This window comes from Pelophylax lessonae (genome assembly GCF_965119305.1).
Source record: "Pelophylax lessonae genome assembly, chromosome: 7".
NCBI lineage: Eukaryota > Metazoa > Chordata > Amphibia > Anura > Ranidae > Pelophylax > Pelophylax lessonae.
In genome coordinates this window covers 91221532-91243053 of record NC_138774.1, presented here as the reverse complement: position 1 = coordinate 91243053, position 21522 = coordinate 91221532, and the positions used below count along the sequence as shown (strand labels likewise).

The window sequence follows — 21522 nt, the reverse complement described above, 5'->3', positions numbered from 1 at the left end:
AGAGTGCTTGTTACCCTATTTAGTCAAGAGTTTATAGTTATTTTACTGTCATTGCATTGTAGCCTAGGACCAGGCCTCCTCACTGGAAGTGACTCTAGGCGACTAAGTCATTTTTCTATTGATACCAAATTCACTGTCCCCTTATGTTGTTCATTTCCAGTGGAGAAAGCTACAGTTTATGCAGTTTTATCCAAACCTAAGAAGGCACTTCTACTGCATTGATTGATATTTGAAACTGTATATGCCAAAACATGTACTGCATTGTGATTTCCTTTTATTTTTGATATTCATATTCCTAATATAACTTGTTATTATACTCCAAGGTCTTGAGTCTCATTTCAGGGTGACCCTGAGGCATTTACCAAACATTGTCAATTTGTGTCTGTTGACGGGTATACCCAAGGTGTCAGAGGTACAGAGGTCTTTGTAGAAGTCAAGGTAAAAACAGAGGACCCAATTCAACCAGTGGCTCCTGCGGGGGTAGTGCTACATAGATATATAGATCACTTTAAGGGCCAGACAGATAGATAGATAGATAGATAGATAGATAGATAGATAGATAGATAGATAGATAGATAGATAGATAGATAGATAGATAGATAGATAGATAGATAGATAGATAGATAGATAGATAGATAGATAGATAGATAGATAGATAGATAGATAGATAGATAGATAGATAGATAGATAGATAGATAGATAGATAAGTATGTGTACTTACAAGTAGTTGGGCTTGTTGTACCTTTGGAATAACAAATCAGATATTGAGGTTAGTGATATTGTACAATAGATTCTAAAAGATGCAGAATATAGATTTAACAATGCTCATTGTAACTAAAATGTGCAGGTTTACTAATGCATTATCATAGGTAATCTTTATGGCAAGAAGTTCTTTTTTTCTGCCACAAGATGGAGCTTTATGAACTTGGATTATTCATCAGTTAAGAGGATTGTATTTTGGGAGTTGTGGTTCCAGACAGAAAGAACTCCAATGTTAAACCAACCCAAAAGGACATCAAAGACCAGCCTGCTACATAGTTACATAGTTTGTGAGGTTGAAAAAAGACATCAGTCCATCCAGTTCAACCTATGATGTGTGTGTTTGCTGTTAACCGTACATTGAATACCCCTGTATGTTGTGGTCTTTAAGGTGCCCATCCAATAATCTTTTGAAACTATCGATTCTCCCTGCTGATACGACTGCTTGTGGAAGAGAATTCCACATCCTTACTGCTCTGACAGTGAAGAACCCCCTACGTATTTTAAGGCCTGCTGTTGTATGGGAGGTGTGATATAAACTAGAAAACCCGGGAATCCAGAGGGGAGTCTGGGAAAAAAGACTGGCGTAGGAGGAAATGCAGGCCCTGTCTGGGAGGGAGACAGTGAGAAAGATCAAGGAGAAGACTGTGCTTTACAGTAGAGACAGGGCCGGTAAGTTCAGGAGAATGAATGAATCTGCTGCCATCTTCTAAGACAAGTCTGCATCCATCTCACTGTGTGTGGGAGCCAGCGATCATCCTGAGGCCTAGTGCTGGAGACCCAGATCTGCTGATTGTTGCTGTAATGCTGCTGAGTCTGTATAAATGCTGTTGCTGCATCGCAGAGGTACTGTGGCCTGAATACTTCAGAGGTACACCTGAAATTGTTTCTTCTTAAATGGGGCCCCCGGTCATCACCGAAGGAGACCTGATTCTACAAATATTGTGCTGTACCAAATATCCTTTGATGTTCTGCAACAATCCTGCTGTTTAGAATTTTAACCCTGAACATCCGAGATACATCTCATAATATACTCCTGAAAATTAACCCCTTGCTATACACTTTGCCACCCAGTGCCCTTTGGGAACTCAGTGTTCTGCAACCATTTCTTTATTACAGAAAATATTTTCTTTATTTCTTAAACTTCTTCAGGAGCTCCAACCTGGCTGGCTGAAGATTTACTTTAAAGACTGCATTAGAGTGCTTGTTACCCTATTCAGTCAAGAGTTTATAGTTATTTTACTGTCATTGCATTGTAGTCTAGGACCAGACCTCCTCACTGGAAGTGACTCTAGGTGACTAAGTCCTTTTTCTATTGATACCAAATTCACTGTCGCCTTATGTTGTTCATTTCCAGTGGAGAAAGCTACAGTTTATGCAGTTTTATCAAAACCTAAGGAGGCACTCCTACTGCATTGATTGATATTTGAAACTGTATATGCCAAAACGTGTACTGCATTGTGATTTCCTTTTATTTTTTAGATTCATGTTCCTAATATAACTTGCTATCATACTCCAAGGTCTTAAGTCTCATTTCAGGGTGACCCTGAGGCATTTACCAAACATTGTCAATTTGTGTCTGTTGACGGGTATACCCAAGGTGTCAGAGTTACAGATGCCTTTGTAGAGGTCAAGGTAAAAACAGAGGACCCAATTCAACCAGCAGGTCCTGCGGGGGTAGTGCTACATAGATATATAGATCACTTTAAGGGCCAGAAAAACAGACAGACAGACAGACAGACAGACAGACAGACAGACAGACAGACAGACAGACAGACAGACAGATAGATAGATAGATAGATAGATAGATAGATAGATAGATAGATAGATAGATAGATAGATAGATAGATAGATAGATAGATAGATAGATAGATAGATAGCACAATATCTGGGAAAGAAGACTGGTGTGGGAGGAAATGCAGGCCCTGTCTGGGAGGGAGACAGTGAGAAAGATCAAGGAGAAGACTGTGCATTACAGTAGAGACAGGGACTGTCAGTTCAGGAGAATGAATTAATCTGCTGCCATCTGCTAAGACAAGTCTGCATCCATCTCACTGTGTGCGGGAGCCAGCGATCATCCTGAGGCCTAGTGCTGGAGACCCAGATCTGCTGATTTCTGCTGTGATGCTGCTGAGTCTATATAAATGCTTTTGCTGCATCGCAGAGGTACTGTGGCCTGAATACTTCAGAGGTACACCTGAAATTGTTTCATCTTAAAGGGGGCCCCCATTCATCACCGAAGAAGACCTGATTCTACAAATATTGTGCTATACCAACTATCCTTTGATGTTCTGCAACAATTCTGCTGTTTAGAATGTTAACCCTGAACATCCGAGATACATCTCATAATATACTCCTGAAAATTAACCCCTTGCTATACACTTTATCACTCAGTGCCCTTGGGAACTCAGTGTTCTGCAACCATTTCTTTATTACAGAAAACATTTTCTTTATTTCTTAAACTTCTTCAGGAGCTCCAACGTGGCTGGCTCAAGATTTACTTTAAAGACTGCATTAGAGTGCTTGTTACCCTATTTAGTCAAGAGTTTATAGTTATTTTACTGTCATTGCATTCTAGCCTAGGCCCAGGCCTCCTCACTGGAAGTGACTCTAGGGGACTAAGTGCCGATTTCCACTAGTGCGACTTGCTGTGCGACTTGACACATGTCAAGTCGCACAGCAAGTCAAAAGCCATTGATTTCAATTCGGCCCGTTTCCACTGCCGCGACTACAGTTGCGGCGACTTTAAAAGTAGTTCGTGCAATACTTTTGAGCCGGCATGTAAAACATGTACTGCATTGTGATTTCCTTTTATTTTTGATATTCATATTCCTAATATAACTTGTTATCATACTCCAAGGTCTTGAGTCTCATTTCAGGGTGACCCTGAGGCATTTACCAAACATTGTCAATTTGTGTCTGTTGACGGGTATACCCAAGGTGTCAGAGGTACAGAGGTCTTTGTAGAGGTCAAGGTAAAAACAGAGGACCCAATTCAACCAGCGGCTCCTGTGGGGGTAGTGCTACATAGATATATAGATCACTTTAAGGGCCAGACAGACAGACAGACAGACAGAGAGACAGACAGACAGATAGACAGATAGATAGATATTGCAGCTGAAAAGTTTTATAGATTACCATGTTACTGACCTGTTGTCATAGAAGTATTTGTAGCTACGGAATAACAAATTTAATAGAGATATCATTAATACAGCATAAAAATGTTAAGAAGATACAAAACAAACAGATTTAGATAGATAGATAGATAGATAGATAGATAGATAGATAGATAGATAGATAGATAGATAGATAGATAGATAGATAGATAGATAGATAGATAGATAGATAGATAGATAGATAGATAGATAGATAGATAGATAGATAGATAGATAGATAGATAGATAGATAGATAGATATGTGTACTTACAAGTAGTTGGGATTGTTGTACCTTTGGAATAACAAATCAGATATTGAGGTTAGTGATATTGTACAATAGATTCTAAAAGATGCAGAATATAGATTTAACAATGTTCATTGTAACTAAAATGTGCAGGTTTACTAATGCATTATCATTAGGGTTGAGCGGACACCTAGATGTCCGTGTTCGACGGGTTCGGCCGAACTTTAAAAAAAAGTCCGGGTCCGTGTCCCGGACTTTTACCGAACTTTTCCCGGACACCGAACCCCATTGAAGTCAATGGGGACCCGAACTTTAAGGCACTAAAATGGCTCTAAAACACCAAAGGAAAGGGCTAGAGTGCTGCAAATGGCAGCAAAACGTAATTAAGAGCATGGCAAGTGCTCTGCAAACAAATGTGGATAGGGAAATAACTTAAAACAACAAAAAAAAACAGAAAAATAAAACAATGTTCTTCTTCATCTCTGAAGGACGAGGCCCATATGGAGTAGGAGGGAGGTTGAGGTGGTGGTGGATGTGGCGGTGACATAGGCGTGTGCACAGGGTGTGCTGGGTGTGCCTGGGCACACCCTAATCACCTAGGGCACATAGCATTGCCAGTGAGGAGATGGGAAAGATCTCCCTGGGACCTGCTCTGCTCTATTTCTCCTTGCCTACAGGTACATGGCCCCGATACATTACTCTCCCTGCTGGCAAACACATGCATGTGTATTTCAACTTTGGGGTGCACACCTTAATGCAATAGGCTGCGCACACCTATGGGCGGTGTAGGTGGAAGCGGCGGTGGAGGAGGACCAGGGCCGGATTAACAGCATCATGGGCTTGGTGCTGAGGATTTTGAAGGGCCTTAGGGCCGTGCCTTGCCATGCACCCAGAGGAGGAAGGGTGCAGCCATGCATGCCTAATTCAACATGGGATGCTGTCTCTGAAGCCCATAAACACATCCATGCATCGCCAACTGTCCCTCCTTGTCCGGCCTTCACGCTGTGTGGGGAGGTTCTGAGGGTGCTGCCTGGGGAAGCGAGCATAGAAGCCAGACTTCTGTGTTTACAAGTGACAGAAGAGCGGTAACAGTGAATATGGCCAACCCGGGGCCTATATAAAAGGTAGGGGCCTGGAGCTGCAGCTCCAATAGACCCTACATTAATCTGGCCCTGAGGAGGAGGACGAGGTAGCCAACACTGCTTCTTTTCACAAATTTTAAATGAGGGTACACCCCAAAAGAGTGAGAAAGAGCAAAAATGGAACAATGGGTGGGTAAGGTCGGTATCCATTGCTATTCTGCATAAGGTACGGAAAAGTCCCGTGGGATCCATGCCTGGTTCATTTTAATGAACGTGAGCTTGTCCACATTGTCTCTGGACAGGCGGCTGCGCTTGTCTGTTATAACGCCCCCAGCCGTGCTAAATACCCGTTCAGATAATACACTGGCTGCAGGGCACGCCAGCACCTCCAAGGCGTAAAGGGCAAGCTCAGGCCATGTGCCCAATTTGGAGACCCAGAAGTTGAAGGGGGCAGACCCGTCATTCACTACATGTAGGCGTGTGCACACATACTGCTCCACCATGTTGGTAAAATGCTGCCTCCTGCTAAGACGTTCCATCTGAGCTGCTGGTGCTGCTGTTTGTTGTGGCGTGCTGACAAAGCTTTTCCACATTTCGGCCATGCTAACCCTGCCTTCTGAGGTGCTGGCGGTGCCCTGGTTGCGTTGGCGACCTCCTCCTCCTCCTCCTCTGCCTTGTGCTTCCACTGTGGCCCCGCTGTCAGATGGGAATGCCAGCAGCATGGCGTCTACCAGCGTGCGCTTGTACTCGCGCATCTTGCGATCGCGCTCCAGTGAGTGAATTAAGGACGGTACGTTGTCCTTGTAACGGGGATCCAGCAGCGTGGCCACCCAGTAATCAGCACAAGTTAGAATGTGGGCAACTCAGCGGTCGTTGTGGAGACACTGCAGCATGTAATCGCTCATGTGTGCCAGGCTGCCCAGAGGCAACGAAAGGCTGTCCTCTGTGGGAGGTGTATGGTCCGTGTCCTCTGTATCCCCCCAGCCACGCACCAGTGATGGCCATGAGCTGGCCTGGGTGCCACCCTGCTGTGAACATGGTTCCATCTCCTCCTCCAGCTCCTCATCCTCCTCATCCTCCAGAACTGTGCCCCTGCTGGACAATTGCGTCCCTGGCGTTTGCGTGTGCAGGAACCCACCCTCGGAGCCCCTTGCGAATGACTGCCCTGAAAGCCTTGGAAATGTTACCTCTTCATCCTCCTCCTCCTCCTCATCCTGTGCCACATCCTCTTCCATCATCGCCCGAATTGTTTTTTCAAGGAGGCATAGAAGTGGGATAGTTAAGCTGAGAACGGCGTCATTGCCACTGGCCATGTTGGTGGAGTACTCAAAACAGCGCAACAAGGCACACAGGTCTCGCATGGAGGCCCAGTTATTGGTGGTGAAGTGGTGCTGTTCCGCAGAGCGACTCACGCGTGCGTGCTGCAGCTGAAACTCCACTATGGCCTGCTGCTGCTCGCACAGTCTTTCCAGCATGTGCAAGGTGGAGTTCCACCTTGTGGGCACGTCACATATGAGGCGGTGAGCGGGAAGGCCGAAGTTACGCTGCAGCGCTGCCAGGCGAGCAGCAGCAGGGTGAGAACGCCGAAAGTGCGCACAAACGGCCCGCACTTTCTGCAGCAGCTCTGACATATCGGGGTAGTTTTTAAGGAACCTCTGCACCACCAAATTCAGCACATGCGCCAGGCAAGGGATGTGCGTCAAACCGGCTAGGCCCAGAGCTGCTATGAGATTTCGCCCGTTATCGCACACCACCAGGCCGGGCTTGAGGCTCGCTGGCAGCAACCACTCATTTGTCTGCTGTTCCATGCTCCTCCACAACTCCTGCGCGGTGTGTGGTTTGTCCCCCAAACAGGCAAGTTGTAAAACTGCCTGCTGTCGTTTACCCCTGGCCGTGCTGAAGTTGGTGGTGAAGGTGTTACGCTGTCCGGATGAGGAGGCGGTAGAGGATGAGGAAGCGGAGTAGGAGGAGTTAGGAACAGGAGGCAAACTGAAGCGCCCTGCAATCCTCGGTGGTGGAAGGACATGCGCCAAATTGCTATCCGCCTCAGGCCCATCCGCCACTGCATTTACCCAGTGTGCCGTTAGGGAGATATAACGCCCCTGACCGTGCTTACTGGTCCACGTATCCGTAGTTAGGTGGACCTTGGCACAGATGGCGTTGCGCAGTGCACACCTGATTTTTTCCCCCACTTGGTTGTGCAGGGAAGGGATGGCTTGCCTGGAAAAGTAGTGGCGGCTGGGCACGACGTACTGTGGGACAGCCACCGACATAAGGTTTTTAAAACTGTGCGTCTCCACCAGACGGAATGACAGCATTTCAAAGGCCAATAATTTTGAAATGCTGGCATTCAGGGCCAGGGATCGCGGGTGGGTAGGGGGGTACTTCCTCTTCCTCTCAAGTGTTTGGGAGATGGAAAGCTGAACGCTTCCACGGGACATTGTGGAGATGGTTGTTGGTGACCCAGGTGGTGGTGTTGCTGACAGATCGTCTGTTTGCGGGGTGGCAGGTGCCGGTATCACTACAGATGTGGCTGGAGCGGCCGAGACTGCAGCAGAAGAGGAAGCAGGATGAGCCAGAGACGTTTCTTGGTTTTGAAGGTGTGTACTCCACTGCAGCTCGTGCTTTGCACTTAGATGCCTGATCATGCAGGTTGTGCTCAGGTTGAGAAGGTTCATGCCTCGCTTCAAGCTCTGATTGCACAGGGTGCAAACCACTCGTGTCCTGTCATCAGCACATTTTCTAAAGAACTTCCACGCTAGAGAACTCCTTTGAGCTGACTTTGGTGCGCTCGTTCCCTTGCTGCGTTGGGCAGTAGCGGGCGTAGTGTCTAGGGCACGGCCGCTCCGCTTCTGCACCCTGCTCCCTCTTCTGCTGTGCTGGTGGCTCTGTGCGACCACCGCCTCTTCCTCCAAACTACTCAGTTCACCTGCATGACGTTCATTCCATGTGGGGTCGAGGACCTCATCGTCCTCCACATCATCTTCCACCCAGTCTTCACCCCTGCCCTCCTTGTCGGTCTCCACAATGCTGAACGCCGCAGCAGTTGGCACCTGCGTTTCGTCATCATCGGAGACGTGCTGCGATGATCCTTGCATGTACTCATCTTGAGGAATAAGTGGTTGGGCATCGCTGCACTCAATCTCTTCCACTTCTGGGGCAGGGCTAGGTGGATGGCCCTGGGAAACCCTGCTGACAGAGTCCTCAAAAAGAATAAGAGACTGCTGTATGGCTTGGGGCTCAGACTGCTGGCCTGATTTGCAAGGGGGTGAGGTGAAAGACGGTTGGACATTGGCTGCAGGTGCCAACTCTGACCTTTCTGCAGTAGACTGGGTGGGAGACAATGTGAAGGAACTGGAGGCACTGTCAGCAGCAAACCAATCTACTATCGCCTCAACTTGTTCTGGCCTCATCACTTCTAGGGGCGTTTGATGCCCTACCAAATACTGATGCAGGTTCTGTCGCCTACTCACACTTGAGGAAGGTGTTTCACTTGTGCGTGTAGCTGGCACAGATCGACCATGTCCTCTCCTTGCAACAGGAGCTCTACCAGCAGCACCACGACCCAGGCCACGGCCCTTATTTGACGGTCTCCTCATATTTCTGTAATTTAAGATCTTGCCCTAGAAAGGTTTTTATTGAATAGCGGAATAGAAAATATGATCCAAAAAAAGTGTATGTATATCACACGTACACAACCACACTAGGCCCCAATTACTATTGTTTGTACCCCTAAAAGGCTAGATGAGGAGTAGGGGGAGTATGGAACAGGCAGCACCCTCAAACCTTCAGAAGTATGAGATGAACCCCAACAACTTGGAAAGGTGGATCTCTCTCACACGTACCGACACAGACTATCCCGCAATTCAATTGATCCTCAAAGGTTTTTATTGAATAGCGGAATAGGAAATATGATCAAAAAAAGTGTATGTATCTCGCACGTACACAACCACACTAGGCCCCAATTACTATTGTTTGTACCCCTAAAAGGCTAGATGAGGAGTAGGGGGGGTATGGAACAGGCAGCACCCTCAAACCTTCAGAAGTATGAGATGAACCCCAACAACTTGGAAAGGTGGATCTCTCTCACACGTACCGACACAGACTATCCCGCAATTCAATTGATCCTCAAAGGTTTTTATTGAATAGCGGAATAGGAAATATGATCAAAAAAAGTGTATGTATCTCGCACGTACACAACCACACTAGGCCCCAATTACTATTGTTTGTACCCCTAAAAGGCTAGATGAGGAGTAGGGGGGGTATGGAACAGGCAGCACCCTCAAACCTTCAGAAGTATGAGATGAACCCCAACAACTTGGAAAGGTGGATCTCTCTCACACGTACCGACACAGACTATCCCGCAATTCAATTGATCCTCAAAGGTTTTTATTGAATAGCGGAATAGGAAATATGATCAAAAAAAGTGTATGTATCTCGCACGTACACAACCACACTAGGCCCCAATTACTATTGTTTGTACCCCTAAAAGGCTAGATGAGGAGTAGGGGGAGTATGGAACAGGCAGCACCCTCAAACCTTCAGAAGTATGAGATGAACCCCAACAACTTGGAAAGGTGGATCTCTCTCACACGTACCGACACAGACTATCCCGCAATTCAATTGATCCTCAAAGGTTTTTATTGAATAGCGGAATAGGAAATATGATCAAAAAAAGTGTATGTATCTCGCACGTACACAACCACACTAGGCCCCAATTACTATTGTTTGTACCCCTAAAAGGCTAGATGAGGAGTAGGGGGGGTATGGAACAGGCAGCACCCTCAAACCTTCAGAAGTATGAGATGAACCCCAACAACTTGGAAAGGTGGATCTCTCTCACACGTACCGACACAGACTATCCCGCAATTCAATTGATCCTCAAAGGTTTTTATTGAATAGCGGAATAGGAAATATGATCAAAAAAAGTGTATGTATCTCGCACGTACACAACCACACTAGGCCCCAATTACTATTGTTTGTACCCCTAAAAGGCTAGATGAGGAGTAGGGGGGGGTATGGAACAGGCAGCACCCTCAAACCTTCAGAAGTATGAGATGAACCCCAACAACTTGGAAAGGTGGATCTCTCTCACACGTACCAACACAGACTATCCCCCAATTTAACTGATCCCCAAAGGTTTTTGATTAAATAGCGGAATAGAAAATATGATCCCAAAAAAGTGTATGTATATCACACGTACACAACCACACTAGGCCCCAATTACTATTGTTTGTACCCCTAAAAGGCTAGGAGTAGGGGGAGTATGGAACAGGCAGCACCCTCAAACCTTCAGAAGTATGAGATGAACCCCAACAACTTGGAAAGGTGGATCTCTCTCACACGTACCAACACAGACTATCCCCCAATTTAACTGATCCCCAGAGGTTTTTGATTAAATAGCGGAATAGAAAATATGATCCCAAAAAAGTGTATGTATATCACACGTACACAACCACACTAGGCCCCAATTACTATTGTTTGTACCCCTAAAAGGCTAGGAGTAGGGGGAGTATGGAACAGGCAGCACCCTCAAACCTTCAGAAGTATGAGATGAACCCCAACAACTTGGAAAGGTGGATCTCTCTCACACGTACCAACACAGACTATCCCCCAATTTAACTGATCCCCAAAGGTTTTTGATTAAATAGCGGAATAGAAAATATGATCCCAAAAAAGTGTATGTATATCACACGTACACAACCACACTAGGCCCCAATTACTATTGTTTGTACCCCTAAAAGGCTAGGAGTAGGGGGAGTATGGAACAGGCAGCACCCTCAAACCTTCAGAAGTATGAGATGAACCCCAACAACTTGGAAAGGTGGATCTCTCTCACACGTACCAACACAGACTATCCCCCAATTTAACTGATCCCCAAAGGTTTTTGATTAAATAGCGGAATAGAAAATATGATCCCAAAAAAGTGTATGTATATCACATGTACACAACCACACTAGGCCCCAATTACTATTGTTTGTACCCCTAAAAGGCTAGGAGTAGGGGGAGTATGGAACAGGCAGCACCCTCAAACCTTCAGAAGTATGAGATGAACCCCAACAACTTGGAAAGGTGGATCTCTCTCACACGTACCAACACAGACTATCCCCCAATTTAACTGATCCCCAAAGGTTTTTGATTAAATAGCGGAATAGAAAATATGATCCCAAAAAAGTGTATGTATATCACACGTACACAACCACACTAGGCCCCAATTACTATTGTTTGTACCCCTAAAAGGCTAGGAGTAGGGGGAGTATGGAACAGGCAGCACCCTCAAACCTTCAGAAGTATGAGATGAACCCCAACAACTTGGAAAGGTGGATCTCTCTCACACGTACCAACACAGACTATCCCCCAATTTAACTGATCCCCAAAGGTTTTTGATTAAATAGCGGAATAGAAAATATGATCCCAAAAAAGTGTATGTATATCACACGTACACAACCACACTAGGCCCCAATTACTATTGTTTGTACCCCTAAAAGGCTAGGAGTAGGGGGAGTATGGAACAGGCAGCACCCTCAAACCTTCAGAAGTATGAGATGAACCCCAACAACTTGGAAAGGTGGATCTCTCTCACACGTACCAACACAGACTATCCCCCAATTTAACTGATCCCCAAAGGTTTTTGATTAAATAGCGGAATAGAAAATATGATCCCAAAAAAGTGTATGTATATCACACGTACACAACCACACTAGGCCCCAATTACTATTGTTTGTACCCCTAAAAGGCTAGGAGTAGGGGGAGTATGGAACAGGCAGCACCCTCAAACCTTCAGAAGTATGAGATGAACCCCAACAACTTGGAAAGGTGGATCTCTCTCACACGTACCAACACAGACTATCCCCCAATTTAACTGATCCCCAAAGGTTTTTGATTAAATAGTGGAATAGAAAATATGATCCCAAAAAAGTGTATGTATATCACACGTACACAACCACACTAGGCCCCAATTACTATTGTTTGTACCCCTAAAAGGCTAGGAGTAGGGGGAGTATGGAACAGGCAGCACCCTCAAACCTTCAGAAGTATGAGATGAACCCCAACAACTTGGAAAGGTGGATCTCTCTCACACGTACCAACACAGACTATCCCCCAATTTAACTGATCCCCAGAGGTTTTTGATTAAATAGCGGAATAGAAAATATGATCCCAAAAAAGTGTATGTATATCACACGTACACAACCACACTAGGCCCCAATTACTATTGTTTGTACCCCTAAAAGGCTAGGAGTAGGGGGAGTATGGAACAGGCAGCACCCTCAAACCTTCAGAAGTATGAGATGAACCCCAACAACTTGGAAAGGTGGATCTCTCTCACACGTACCAACACAGACTATCCCCCAATTTAACTGATCCCCAGAGGTTTTTGATTAAATAGCGGAATAGAAAATATGATCCCAAAAAAGTGTATGTATATCACACGTACACAACCACACTAGGCCCCAATTACTATTGTTTGTACCCCTAAAAGGCTAGGAGTAGGGGGAGTATGGAACAGGCAGCACCCTCAAACCTTCAGAAGTATGAGATGAACCCCAACAACTTGGAAAGGTGGATCTCTCTCACACGTACCAACACAGACTATCCCCCAATTTAACTGATCCCCAGAGGTTTTTGATTAAATAGCGGAATAGAAAATATGATCCCAAAAAAGTGTATGTATATCACACGTACACAACCACACTAGGCCCCAATTACTATTGTTTGTACCCCTAAAAGGCTAGGAGTAGGGGGAGTATGGAACAGGCAGCACCCTCAAACCTTCAGAAGTATGAGATGAACCCCAACAACTTGGAAAGGTGGATCTCTCTCACACGTACCAACACAGACTATCCCCCAATTTAACTGATCCCCAAAGGTTTTTGATTAAATAGCGGAATAGAAAATATGATCCCAAAAAAGTGTATGTATATCACACGTACACAACCACACTAGGCCCCAATTACTATTGTTTGTACCCCTAAAAGGCTAGGAGTAGGGGGAGTATGGAACAGGCAGCACCCTCAAACCTTCAGAAGTATGAGATGAACCCCAACAACTTGGAAAGGTGGATCTCTCTCACACGTACCAACACAGACTATCCCCCAATTTAACTGATCCCCAAAGGTTTTTGATTAAATAGCGGAATAGAAAATATGATCCCAAAAAAGTGTATGTATATCACACGTACACAACCACACTAGGCCCCAATTACTATTGTTTGTACCCCTAAAAGGCTAGGAGTAGGGGGAGTATGGAACAGGCAGCACCCTCAAACCTTCAGAAGTATGAGATGAACCCCAACAACTTGGAAAGGTGGATCTCTCTCACACGTACCAACACAGACTATCCCCCAATTTAACTGATCCCCAAAGGTTTTTGATTAAATAGCGGAATAGAAAATATGATCCCAAAAAAGTGTATGTATATCACACGTACACAACCACACTAGGCCCCAATTACTATTGTTTGTACCCCTAAAAGGCTAGGAGTAGGGGGAGTATGGAACAGGCAGCACCCTCAAACCTTCAGAAGTATGAGATGAACCCCAACAACTTGGAAAGGTGGATCTCTCTCACACGTACCAACACAGACTATCCCCCAATTTAACTGATCCCCAAAGGTTTTTGATTAAATAGCGGAATAGAAAATATGATCCCAAAAAAGTGTATGTATATCACACGTACACAACCACACTAGGCCCCAATTACTATTGTTTGTACCCCTAAAAGGCTAGATGAGGAGTAGGGGGAGTATGGAACAGGCAGCACCCTCAAACCTTCAGTATGAGATTGTGTTCACTGTACCCCACAAAGATTGAGTTCACTGCACCCCACAATGATTGTGTTCACTGCACCCCACAAAGATTGTGTTCACTGCACCTCACAAAGATTGTGTTCACTGTACCCCCCAAAGATTGTGTTCACTGCACCCCACAAAGATTCTGTTCACTGTACCCCACAAAGATTGTGTTCACTGCACCCCAAAAAGATTGTGTTCACTGCACCCCAAAAAGGATGTTGTTCACTGCACCCCAAAAAGGATGTTGTTCACTCCACCCCAAAAAGATTGTGTTCACTGCACCCCACAAAGATTGTGTTCACTGCACCCCAAAAAGATTGTGTTCACTGCACCCCAAAAATGATTTTGTTCACTGCACCCCAAAAAGGATTTTGTTCACTGCACCCCAAAAAGGATGTTGTTCACTCCACCCCAAAAAGATTGTGTTCACTGCACCCCAAAAAGATTGTGTTCACTGCACCCCACAAAGGATTTTGTTCACTGCACCCCAAAAAGATTGTGTTCACTGCACCCCAAAAAGGATGTTGTTCACTGCACCCCAAAAAGGATTTTGTTCACTGCACCCCAAAAAGATTGTGTTCACTGCACCCCACAAAGGATTTTGTTCACTGCACCCCACAAAGATTGTGTTCACTGCACACCAAAAAGGATTGTGTTCACTGCACCCCAAAAAGATTTTGTTCACTGCACCCCAAAAAGATTGTGTTCACTGCAGCCCAAAAAGATTGTGTTCACTGCAGCCCAAAAAGATTGTGTTCACTGCAGCCCAAAAAGATTGTGTTCACTGCAGCCCAAAAAGATTGTGTTCACTGCAGCTCACACACAGAAAAATGGATGTGGATCACTGACACCTGCCTATCTCCAATCCCACACCACACAGCAATATCGATTGTAGTTTGTAGAACACAGTTTCCCTAAAATTCAGCAGACTCTGTCCCTAACAGGATTGAGAAGAGATCGTAGATCAGGATTGAGTGCAGATTCACCCCACCCCCCACACAGCAATATCGATTGTAGTTTGTAGAACACAGTTTCCCTAAAATTCAGCAGACTCTGTCCCTAACAGGATTGAGAAGAGATCGTAGATCAGGATTGAGTGCAGATTCACCCCACCCCCCACACAGCAATATCGATTGTAGTTTGTAGAACACAGTTTCCCTAAAATTCAGCAGACTCTGTCCCTAACAGGATTGAGAAGAGATCGTAGATCAGGATTGAGTGCAGATTCACCCCACCCCCCACACAGCAATATCGATTGTAGTTTGTAGAAGACACTGACCCTATATAATTCAGCAGACTCTATCCCTAAAATGCCTACAACTCGCCCTGCCTAAACACTCCGACCTGTCCCTCAATTCTATCCGGACACAAATGGTTTTTTCCTGCCTATCTTTCCCTAATCAGCAGCCAGCACGTTGATGTGTGCTCTGTCCCTGAATCTAAGCAGCATAATGACGCCGCTGCGGCTGCCTCGAACTTATAAAGACTTGGTCACATGCTTCAGACGGCCAATCACAGCTACTGAGACATTTGCAGGCATGGCTGGGATGGCTTAAGGCACACCAGTTAAACGATTGTTGATTGGCTGTTGAAAGCCCGCCATGAAAAGAGCGCCAAAGCATGCAAAACCCGGAAATAAAACGACCGAACACGGATTTTTACCCGAACATACAGTAAAGTGTCCGTGTCCGTGTTCGGGTACAAAAAATCCAATTATTCGGTACGAACACGAATAATACAGTCCGTGTTCGCTCAACACTAATTATCATAGTTAATCTTTATGGCAAGAAGTTATTTTTTTCTACCACAAGATGGAGCTTTAGGAACTTGGATTATTCATCAGTTAAGAGGATTGTATTTTGGGAGTTGTGGTTCCAGACAGAAAGAACTCCAATGTTAAACCAACCCAAAAGCACTTTATAGACCAGCCTGCTGTTGTATGGGAGGTGTGATATAAACTAGAAAACCCAGGAATCCAAAGGGGAGTCTGGGAAGAAAGACTGGTGTGGGAGGAAATGTAGGCCCTGTCTCGGAGGGAGACAGTAAGAAAGATCAAGGAGAAGACTGTGCTTTACAGTAGAGACAGGGACTGTCAGTTCTGAAGAATGAATGAATCTGCTGCCATCTGCTAAGACAAGTCTGCATCCATCTCACTGTGTGCGGGAGCCAGCGATCATCCTGAGGCCTAGTGCTGGAGACCCAGATCTGCTGATTTCTGCTGTGATGCTGCTGAGTCTATGTAAATGCTGTTGCTACACCGCAGAGGTACTGTGGCCTGAATACTTCAGAGGTACACCTGAAATTGTTTCATCTTAAAGGGAGCCCCCATTCATCACCGAAGGAGACCTGATTCTACAAATACTGTGCTGTACCAACTATCCTTTGATGTTCTGCAACAATCCTGCTGTTTAGAATTTTAACCCTGAACATCCGAGATACATCTCATAATATAGTAAGTTTGAAACATAAAACTTTTAATATTTAAAAGGCAGATTCAACACTCACATTTTGCAAATGATAAACAGGCATCAATGAAAAAGTCCTCCAGGGGTCCTCCAGGGTTGCATTCAGGCAGATTGTGTGAATGCAGCAGCCAACAGCATCGATCCTTGAAATGGAGACGCTGGGGAGATGTGTATAGTGCAAGCGATACCGGTCCCCCATCGGTTTCATTATACACTGACGTCTTCAGGTGTACCTCTGAAGTATTCAGGCCACAGTACCTCGGCCACACCCCCTGGTGACATCAGTGTATGACAAAACCGGTAGGGGACCAGTATCGCTTGCACTATACACATCTCCCCAGCGTCTCCCTTTCAAGGATCAATGCTGTTGGCTGCTGCATCCACACAATCTGCCTGAATGCACCCCTGGAGGACCCCTGGAGGACTTTGTTCATTGATGCCTGTTTATCATTTGCAAAATGTGAGTGTTGAATCTGCCTTTTAAATATTAAAAGTTTTATGTTTCAAACTTACTACACTATGAGGATTTCTCCTTTCTTTGCACCCATGGCATTTCTGTGCTATTATCTATGAGGGTCTGTTGTCCTTGAGGTCAATGAGGTCTGATCAGCAGGAGGGACCATCCATCCATCCACCTATCTGCAGTAGTGAGGATTACCTATAAGAAGCGTTTGTGGATCCTTGTAATGGGGATCAACTTCAGCTGGTAAGAGGCCACACATACTGGTGTCTGGTGGAGGTTTCAACATCACTGTAATATTTGGTGTATGGGACGGTTTCAGAGGCCCCTCTGTCTTCGGACTTATATAATTTTAAACACATGACGCCATCTTTGTATGGAATGATTATTATCATTATTTAATTTCTGTGATTGTTTGTATCAAGTGCTGCATATCCTGTTTCCCATTTTTGTTTAGTTCGAGGTTCCACAACTGTTTTCATGCTTGCTGCTGATACACTACTCTTTTAGTCATATTGATCTAGCACAGTGTAATATTGTTTTTATCTCATAAAATACTCCTGAAAATTAACCCCTTGCTATACACTTTGTCACCCAGTGCCCTTGGGAACTCAGTGTTCTGCAACCATTTCTTTATTACAGAAAACATTTTCTTTATTTCTTAAACTTCTTCAGGAGCTCCAACGTGGCTGGCTGAAGGTTTACTTTAAAGACTGCATTAGAGTGCTTGTTACCCTATTTAGTCAAGAGTTTATAGTTATTTTACCGTCATTGCATTGTAGCCTAGGCCCAGGCCTCCTCACTGGAAGTGACTCTAGGCGACTAAGTCATTTTTCTATTGATACCAAATTCACTGTCACCTTATGTTTTTCATTTCCAGTGGAGAAAGCTACAGTTTATGCAGTTTTATCAAAACCTAAGGAGGCACTCCTACTGCATTGATTGATATTTGAAACTGTATATGCCAAAACGTGTACTGCATTGTGATTTCCTTTTATTTTTTATATTCATATTCCTAATATAACTTGTTATCATATTTCAAGGTCTTGAGTCTCATTTCAGAGTGAACCTGAGGCGTTTACCAAACATTGTCAATTTGTGTCTGTTGACGGATATACCCAAGGTGTCAGAGGTACAGAAGTCTTTGTAGAGGTCAGGGTAAAAACAGAGGACCCAATTCAACCAGCAGGTCCTGCGGGGGTAGTGCTACATAGATATATAGATCACTTTAAGGGCCAGACCAACAGACAGAAAGACAGATAGACAGACAGACAGACAGACAGACAGATAGATAGATACCGTATATACTTGAGTATAAGCCAAGTTTTTCAGCATGTTTTTTCATGCTGAAAATGCCCCCCTCGGCTTATACTTGAGTCACTGGCTTCAATGTCTTTTTAAAAATGGCGCCGCTCGGCGCCGGCGTGTCACTGCGCATGTGCGGCATGCCCGGGAATAGCCGAACGTGTTGGGGCTTTCCCAAGCATCGGCGGCGCATTTGCGCTGACGTATTGGCGCCGGACGGTGCGATTTTTAAATCGAAGGTGCCTCACCGACAGGTAAGTGAGACTCCTCCTCAGCCCCTGCATTTCCTCATGCAGTGCTGCGGGCCTGGTACAGGACATTCTCCTGTACCATGCCCACAGCACTGCATCTCCTGTGCCATGCCTGCACATACTGTGCCATGCCTTTACTTACTGTGCCATGCCTATACCTACTGTGCCATGCCTGTACATACTGTGCCATGCCTGTACTTACTGTGCTATGCCTATACCATCACCTGTGCTATGCCTATACCATCACCTGTGCCATGCCTATACCATCTCCTGTACCATGACCTGTGCCATGCTTGTACCATGACCTGTGCCATGCCTGTACTATGACCTGTGCCATGCCTGTACCATGACCTGTGACATGCCTGTACCATGACTTGTGCCATGCCTGTACCATCACCTGTGCCATGCCTGTACCATCACCTGTGCCATGCCTGTACCATCATCTGTGCCATGCCTGTACCATCACCTGTGCCCTGACCTGTGCCATGCCTTTACCATGACCTGTGCAATGCCTATACTATGACCTGCGCCATCTCCTGTATCATGCCCGCAGCCCCTGTTTTGTGTCTCGTGGTGGTCCAGTTGGGTCCAGTAGCTGCTGCATTTCCCACCCTAGGCTTATACTCGAGTCAAAAGGTTTTTGCACTTTTTTGTGGTAAAATTAGGGGATAGATAGATAGACAGACAGACAGACAGACAGACAGACAGACAGACAGACAGATAGATAGACAGACAGATAGATAGATAGATAGATAGATAGATAGATAGATAGATAGATAGATAGATAGATAGATAGATAGATAGATAGATAGATAGATAGATAGATAGATAGATAGATAGATAGATAGATAGATAGATAGATAGATAGATAGATAGATAGATAGATAGATAGATAGATATTGCTGCTGAAAAGTTTTATAGATTACCATGCTTACTGACCTGTTGTCATAGAAGTATTTGTAGCTATGGAATAACAAATTTAATAGAGGTATCATTAATACAGCATAAAAATATTAAGAAGATGCAAAACAAATAGATAGATAGATGGATAGATAGATAGATAGATAGATAGATAGATAGATAGATAGATAGATAGATAGATAGATAGATAGATAGATAGATAGATAGATAGATAGATAGATAGATAGATAGATAGATAGATAGATAGATAGATAGATAGATAGATAGATAGATAGATAGATAGATAGATTTTGCAGCTGAAAAGTTTTAGAGATTACTGTGCTTACTAACCTGTTGTCATAGAAGTATTTGTAGCTACGGAATAATGAATTTAATAGAGATATCATTAATACAGCATAAAAATGTTAAGAAGATACAAAACAATAGATAGATAGATAGATAGATAGATAGATAGATAGATAGATAGATAGATAGATAGATAGATAGATAGATAGATAGATAGATAGATAGATAGATAGATAGATAGATAGATAGATAGATAGATAGATAGATAGATAGATAGATAGATAGATAGATAGATAGATAGATAGATAGATAGATAGATAGATAGATAGATAGATCAGTATGTGTACTTACAAGTAGTTGGGCTCGTTGTACCTATGGGATAATAAATCAGGTATTGAGGTTAGTGATGTTGTACAATAGATTCTAAAAGATGCAGAAAATAGCTATATAGATCACTTTAAGGACATCTTGTTTCAAAAAAAAGATAGATAGATAAATAGATAGATTGATAGAAAAAGTTCTAGCGAACATGCAAACTCTATTAAAGTCTATGGGACACGAACATGAAAAATCAAAAGTCCTCATTTTAAAGGCTTATATGCAAGTTATTGCCATAAAAAGTGTATGGGGACCCGGTACTGCCCTGTGGGACATGTATCAATGCAAAAACATTGTTTTTATTTTTTAAACTATCGTTTTTACAGGAGCAGTGATTTTAATAATGCTTAAAGGGAAATAATAAAAATGAGAAATTCCTTTAAATATCCTGCCTTGGGGGTCCCCTTAATGTGCCTGCAAAGTTGCGCATCTGTACGATGCATGTAGCCTGTTGCAGCTATACTGACATTTCTAAAGGAAAAAATCTATTTTGCTCGTGGCTGTAATGTATTGTCGGCTCCCGGCAATAAAGATGAAAAAAAAAAATTTAAAATAAAAACAGCATAGGGTCCCCCCCCCCCCCAGTCCATACTGGGCCCTTCAGTAAAATTTAAAAGAAAAACGGCATGAGGTCCGCCCCAAAATCCACACCAGACCCTTATCCGAGCATGCAGCCAGGGCAAGCCAGGATGGGGGGGGGGGGGAGCGAGCGGCCTCCCCCTCCTGAACCATACCAGGCCGCTTTCCCTCAACATGGGGAGGGAGCTTTCGGGTCCCCCCCAAAGCTGTTGATGGGGACAAGGGCCTATTCCCAACAACCCTGGGCTGTGGGGGTCTGCGGTCTACTTATTGGAATCTGGAACCCCTCTTTAACAAGGGGGCCCCAGATCCCGATCCCCCAATGTGAATGGGTATTGGGTACATCTTACCCCTACCCATTCACCAAAAGAGTGTACAAAAAAATTAACGAAAAGCAGTGGCCACGGGAAGGGGGGCTTACCGGGGCTATAACCCCGAGTGGGCCCCCAAGAAGACCCAGATCTCATGTTTCTTATTTAAAATTATAATCCCCGAGTCCAAAGGCCTGGGGTTGGCCAGGAACTTAGCTACATACCTCAGCAGAGTAACATCTATCCAGCGCATCAAGTGATTGCTGGGCAAGCCGGGGCGGCCGCAATGAGAGTGATTTCAGCTGTCAAATTGAAGCACTGGTGAATGGGCGGGGCCAATATGCAGTACTCCGCCCCTTTGTCGCTGGCTGGGGAGGAAGGTGGCAAGGGGCGGGACCAATTGTAACTACTGTATGTGCATCCACAGTGGTGTATAATTAAAAGTTGGTGGGTAACTTGGAAAGTTAACTCTGGCAACTCCCGCTGTTTATTCAGCGCTGGTGTTTCTCTCTCCAGTTCTGCCTCTGTCCTGCTCC

The 21522-nt window shown here is 44.7% G+C and overlaps 1 long non-coding RNA gene across 1 annotated transcript in view; it reads right to left on the bottom strand.

The window, feature by feature from the left end:
• Nucleotides 1-721: 721 nt before the first annotated feature.
• Nucleotides 722-21522, bottom strand: part of LOC309560852 — a 68597-nt gene continuing 47796 nt past the window's right edge. The window contains exon 5 of the long non-coding RNA XR_014225528.1: nucleotides 722-742. This is a non-coding gene — a long non-coding RNA (uncharacterized lncRNA). The remainder of the gene's footprint in view (nucleotides 743-21522) is intronic.